Raw genomic sequence first — 6,815 nt, 5'->3', positions numbered from 1 at the left:
ATTTTAAACTGAAATTTAAAACGTGTTCATTAAGATTGCAAAGTTTTGCAAGACATAGAAAGCTTTGATAGAAAACTGAAGTATCTTTCAGGTGGGCATTCTAGTACAAGTCAGATCTCAGTTTCTTTTACAGAGTTCCCAGAGAAACAGAACTGAAGCAGCAGAAAGATAACAATGGCTAGTAGCCTGTCAGCATTTTGTGTTCTTTGTCTCCACCTCCTGCCTGGAAAGAACATGGGCTATTGGGAGTTGAGGTATGCTTATGATTTCCAGTTTTGGGGGGGAATCTGGGAAAGAAAGTATATAACAAAGGAATAGAAAGTCTTGAATACAAAAGACAGCAATAAAATATTGAACATATCATCAGTAGCCATTATTTAATGAAGATGGGCTAAATAATTTACGTGGCACCAGATCAGTGCTTTTTGCTAATAGGTTCTATATTCAAAAAGTAAAAGCAACAGTAAAATACTCTGGTAAACTCGTTACAGATTAAGGCATGTGTTGGGGACAATAAAAGAGATGGGGCCAAGTGCCAGCGTTCTTTTGATTTATCTTGATTTAAGCAATAATGGGGAACCATCAAAGCACCCCATCTATTATACAAATGGTAACTGTACTTCTCTACATTGTTGTTATGAAAAACAGAAGTAAGGCAAATTCTCCAGCCTGATAGAGCAAGATAATCAAGGTAAGTTAAAAGAAGTGCTTGTACTTGTCATTTCAGAATGTAAGCGGAGTACACCATTGAAAATAGTTAGAAAGTAAGAAGAAATAAAACCTTGTCGGGGGGGGGGAGAAGTGAGGAAAGATGACCATGAGTAATCATACATGATCATCCACAACTTCAACAAGCAAAATTTTTCAGATAACTTAATTTTCCCCAGATACCTCCTAAAAGGATTGAATGCTTTTTTTTGAAAAACAAAATGGATTAAAATTTTCTCATTCGAATATTTATGTTAAGTCTTCTAGAATTCTGCTGCAGAAATGAAACTAATTTTTCACTAAAATTCACCTCCTAAAAGAACACGATCAGATTCTCCACTGATAAAATCAGCATATGCTTTGATTTTAATAAAAGTATACTAATTTATAGCAAATTTTAAATCCTACCTGAAAACCAGTCTGTTTTAAAATTCCTTCTGACACTATTATCTGTCCACATGGTCCATAAATATTTTATGAACTGTCAAGTTGATTTATGTACCATAATTGGAAGGGAAAAACAACCCACCAAACCCAAATAAATTAATGAGAGAAAAACTGAAAAAAATAATCTTTTAAGGAAAGTATTCAAAGTTTATCAAAAGGCAACTGAACAAATTCATCTGGAAAAATTAAGCACTGCAAACTGAAAATGTATGAGCACAGATCTATAACTTTATGCGATGTTTAGGCATTACTTAATCAATGCAGAAGGGTTTTTTACAGTAATAACTTAAACCCAAAGATGGAGCTCTTGAACTGTTTATTAAGAAAGAACTAGGAAAAGTGGAAGCAATAGAGTTACTGAAGGAAGACAACGTAGAATTTCTGGAATTGCTTTTTGGTATCTTCAGTGACATTGCATGCTAGATTTTGAGAAAGTCAGCTTAAATGCTCTTTGGTGTGCATACACATCTCACTTGCATAGCAGCCATTTCGGTCTGTAAATATTTCTATCCGCATATGAATCGCAACTCTCATACACTCTTTCCTCTCTTTCTACACTGCCTTTTAAATTTTTTTCCAGCCTTTTTTTTTTAGGCTTCCTACTTGAATTCCTTTGGTCTCCTCCTAACAACCTGGAATTTAAATGGCACTTCCCACAGCAGTCTCTAGCACAGATGATCTTCCCGCTCTCAGTCTATTTTAAGAGTGCATGTGATCAGGTTAAAAAGATGTTTTTCATAGAAAAAGAAAGTATCAAGAGGACATTATGTTCCACAGAAAGAGCAACAAAAAAACAATAAAGGAGAAGGGAACTGTTTAAACTGCATTTTAAACTCATTAAATATATTACTCCATCCCTTCAATCTGAACCTGCACTTAAAAAGCAGTGGGAAAGCTCTTTCACTCATTTTTGAGAAAAATAAATGAGATTTCTGAATGAATTCCCCAAATTTAATTTTTTTAAGCATCCCAAAGCACTAGAAATATATAGGGTCTGATTCCTCATTGTCTTGTACTTCTTACAGGCATAACACAAGGCATTCCTTTTTCAGAAAATCACAGATGAAGAAAAGTTTTACATCACTATCAAACACATGGAAGTTTGGGGTAATTCACCAAGTCCAGGGTGATTCAAACGTCCCAGCTGCCTGAAAAGCCATTCCTGAAGACTGGAATTCAAGGATACATTTGCCATATGAAGTATTTATGTTACTTGAGGATTCATCAGGCAACTTTAAAATCTGATGGGAGTTAAATTCAACAGCTTTTCTACTAATTTATGCCACTGAAACAGGCCAAAGATCCTGCAGTGAGTTAAATATAAGTCTAAGATGCTAACACCCTGTATGATAAATTTAACATCTACTTGGCAGATGTATAAATTCTACCCAAACACAGAGAAATTCAGCTCATGTATTTCTGAGGAATTCTGCCTATAGGAGGAGGAGTCTCAATTCAAGATTGGAAGCAGCAGATGGATTGTGCCTGCACAGACAAACAAACCCTGCTGCTCCTCTCTGGTCGGAGGGACTTAGAACAGTGCCAGGTAAAGAGGGGTCCCTTCCCACATCCAGCCCAAAGGAGGAGTCCGGGGAGGTTTTTACTGACAAAAGGAACGCAATGAATCCTGTGCCCATTGAGTTGAAAGGGAATGCCATTCACCCACTTAAAAGTTCCACTACAGTTATATATATTCAAGTATCTTATGCTATTTCATAAAAAAATCATTCTGAATCTTTTAGTCTTAAAATGAGCATTACAGTTGCAAAATTAATCTTCACAATAATTCATCAGAAAATTAAATTTGGTCTGAAAATTGCAGTTACCAGGAAACAGAGTTTAAAATGAGCCTTAAATAATCAAACAATCAATTTATTAATTAATAAAATACTGTATTACTAGAATGTTCAATTGGCATAGTTTCAATTCATTTATTTAGAAATGAAAATTCTATGAAGCAATAGGAAAAGATTTATTTAAGTTATGGTAATTGCTAATAGTTTTTTCAAAGTAATTATGTTTTGAGATAATTTTTGTAAAGAGATTTCTGCACCAAAAGAGTATATAAATAGCAATGCTACTTACTTAAGTTATTTTTGCTCAATCATGCTGATAGTCAAGTGTTTTTCTATATCCAAGTATTTTAATTACAGCTGGCATTTTTAAGCTGTCTATTGATGGTAAGTGCTGTGCAGAAATATTACCATTTCTATTACTAGTCATATGAAAGTCATACAGGAGAAACCAAACTTCAGTTTCCAGTCTATCTCAGTTAAGTTTAACCCCTTTGACAAAAAGCCTGCAAGATATGAACTATATTACGTATTTCAAGTGGGTCTTCATATTTCCTTTCAGACAGTTACAGTACTAACACATTTCATAAGTTAAAAAGACTTTTTTCCTTATCATATAGCAAGCTAAAGTTAAAAATTTTGAATCTTTTCAGTAAGATGGAAATTTCCTTCAGGTGGCTCAGAAAAGTCAAATGTAATTAAGACATTTTAAGAAACACGCTCCAAAAGTTTAATTATTCATTGAAGGAAAACCACATAAGCAAAAACTGTCAGCATTAGTAAATAAAAAAAAAAACAACAACAACAAAAAAAAGAGAGAAATCCTTAGAGAAAAAGGTTCATATTCTTTACATCAGTCTGAACTCAAAACTATATTAATAAAACCCCAATGCAATAAAACTGATCTGTCTTTTCTGGAGTTGACAATGTCTGTTAGGCCTACTAAAACCAAAGACAGAAGAAATACTGTGACATTTCAGTGAACAGATGCTGAAATACCACATATAGTTTTCCCTTTTCTGTCACAGAGCAGAAGAACTTTGAACTTCACCTCTGATCTTGCCCCTGGAAAAGACCTTGACTTTCTAAATGAACTGGTAAAACGCGATCGTAACCAGATTATGGAATAAGAAGACCTAGCATGTATGCACACTGATGTACAAATTAAATAATCTAATGTAATACTATCAGAAATCCTAAGTGATTTACTATGTTCAGATTTCAAAATGTCACTAGGAAGCAGAGACTGTCATTTCAGGCCATTCCCAGCCTGAGAGCTGAGGCCGTACAACTGAATTTCCCGCTCAGTGACAGCTGACAGCTGCGATTACGCACACAGTGGATACACGACCAGTAAACCAGAAATGTACCGTCTCGGTGCCTTATCACATAGCTGTTTCTGTGCATCAGAGCCCTCAACAAAGTGATGGAGCTCTTTTAGCTGAGTAACCAAAGTTACCAGCCACTCACTTCCCACGCCAACTCTTGGTGTTACACCCCCTCAGACAGTTTCTTTGGCACATAGGAAGGAGAAACATCCCTCTCCCCATCACTCATTGTTCATCTTTGAGGAAAAGGTTACTTAGTTAATTCTTCAGCTTTCCTGCAGCCATCTCCACATGTGGAGAGGAGGTTTAATCCCACTGGCGGATATGGTGGGTGTAGATGGGAAAAGCACTGGCAAAACCCACACGGGGAAAGCTGGGCTTTGAAGGGCACAGCTCCTCTGTTACGAAGCAGCACGGCCCCGACAACAACACAAACTTAAAAACTGCTCGGCTCCGAAAAAGGTCACTTATGCAGCAACACATGCACCTCTTTTGTAGAACAGTGTAAATACAGGAGGGAGGGCAAGGCCAAAGGCACAGGGAGGGAGGGAACTCAGGAGAACCGCGAACGCCCGATGCTGCAGGAAAGGCAGCGGCGGGAGGCAGCGAGGGCTCGGCAGCGCCGCCCGCCCCGGGCTGTGCGCCCCGGCCCTGCGGGGCGCGGCTGCCCGTGACTCGGCCCCGCCGCCCCGGCACCTCCCGAGGGCCCGGGTGTCGCCGGCCCGAGGCGAGAGGCACCGCCGCGCCGCTCCCCGCCGCGGGACGGTACCTGCGGGGGGTGCCCGCAGCAGCACCAGCAGCAGGAGGCGGCGCCCGGCGGCGGCCCTGCGCCCTGCGCCGCATCGCCACGGCCCCGCGCCCCTTCCTCCGCGCGGCGGCCGTTACCCGCCGCCAACGGCCGCCCGGCCCGGCGCGCTGAGGCGAGCGGCGGCCCCGCCCGGGGCGGCGCGGGGCGGAGAGGTCGGTCCCGGGGCGGGAGGGGGGGCTGCGCCTTCCCTGGCGCGACCTACCGCCGGGAGCGCAGCGGCGGGGCTTTCCCAGCCGCAGCGACAAGCCCCGCGCTTGCAGCTCGGGAGGGAGCGGGGCCGGGGGCTTTCACATCCGCAAACCCCAGGGAAACATCTGCCGCCGCGGCAGCGCCGTCGCGAACCGCCCAGCCGCCGGCTCACACGTGATGAGTCCCAGTCCCGGAACGCACCGGCACGGCCGCCCTCCGCCCCAGGGGCAGCTGCGTTGCAGCAGCGAGGGCTGCGGTGGCGCAGGCCGCACCTGGGGGTTCCCAAAGGTGCAGTGAGCTGGCTTCGTGCTCAGTGCAGTTGTTAAAAAAAAAAAAAAAAAAAAAAAAAAAAAAAAAAAAAAAGAGGGCAGGGAAGTTTCTATTGCAAAACTAAGGAACTGTGCTGATCCAGTCACTGGCATGAGCGTTTACAGCTGTGCTGCTCAGTCTTTATTGTGCTGCTATAAAAAGACCATTAAAGTGTCTGGCGTCTCAGGACATTTGCATGTTCCTGTGGCATAAAGTCTATTTAATTTGTAAGTGAGTAGAGAAAGGAGGTTTTTTTATTATTTATTTTAATTTTTTTTGCAGGGGGGAGTAGGAGGTGGGGAATGAGCTATCTGGGAAGCAAATAAAACCTGCCGGGAAAATTTCATTGTATTGGAAGATTTGGTGTGTTGTTACTGTGCCAGAGAAAAATAATAGCTGTTTACATCAAAGAACCAGTAGACTGCTCCACAGAAATCCTGAAGCAAAATAAAAGGCCTATGTCTAGTAAAGAGGACTAGCTTGGACATACGACCAGCTTCATCCATGTGCTTCTTTAAAGCACAGATCACTTCTGAGAATTGACAGTAGAAATAATTCAGCCTTACTTGTTGAATCTACTTCCCAGGATAATCTAGACAGAGTCCCTGCCAACAAAATCCAAGATAACGCTTTAATTGCGTTTCACTCTGCAAAAAAAATGCAACAAAACATGAGTCATCTTTGCAACATCTTCCATTCTGCACTTTACCTGGGTCCCATGTCTTTGCCTCTCCTGCCATCGCTTCCTAAAGCTTTCCAGGAGAAGGTAAGCAGCGGGGCAAAAGATCGGTCTGCAACACTGGATGTTGTTGCTAGTGTAAAACTGATTATATTTGGTATGGAGATTACTGAGCGTCAGTAAATACAATCACCAGCATGGCCTTTTAAAGGCTTATTACTGACAGAAGTCAAATTTTGGAGGTATCTTGTCACTAACTTGAATCATAGGTTCGTATCATAGAATCATAGAATGGTTTTGGTTGGAAGGGATCTTAAAGATCATCGAGTTCAAACCCCCCTGCCATGAGCAGGGACACCTTCTACTAGACCAGGTCACTCAAAGCCCCGTCCAGCCTGGCCTGAACACTTCCAGGGATGGGGCATCCACAGCTGCTCTGGGCAACCTGTTCCAGTGCCTCACCACCCTCACAGTAAAGAGTCACTTTCTAATATCTAATCTAAATCTATCCTCTTTCAGTTTAAAACCGTTACCCTTTGTCCTTCCGCTATTAC

The sequence above is a fragment of the Falco rusticolus genome, chromosome 3 (genome assembly GCF_015220075.1).
Source record: "Falco rusticolus isolate bFalRus1 chromosome 3, bFalRus1.pri, whole genome shotgun sequence".
NCBI lineage: Eukaryota > Metazoa > Chordata > Aves > Falconiformes > Falconidae > Falco > Falco rusticolus.
The sequence above is the reverse complement of the archived record's forward strand: the minus strand, read 5'-3'. Positions refer to the sequence as shown.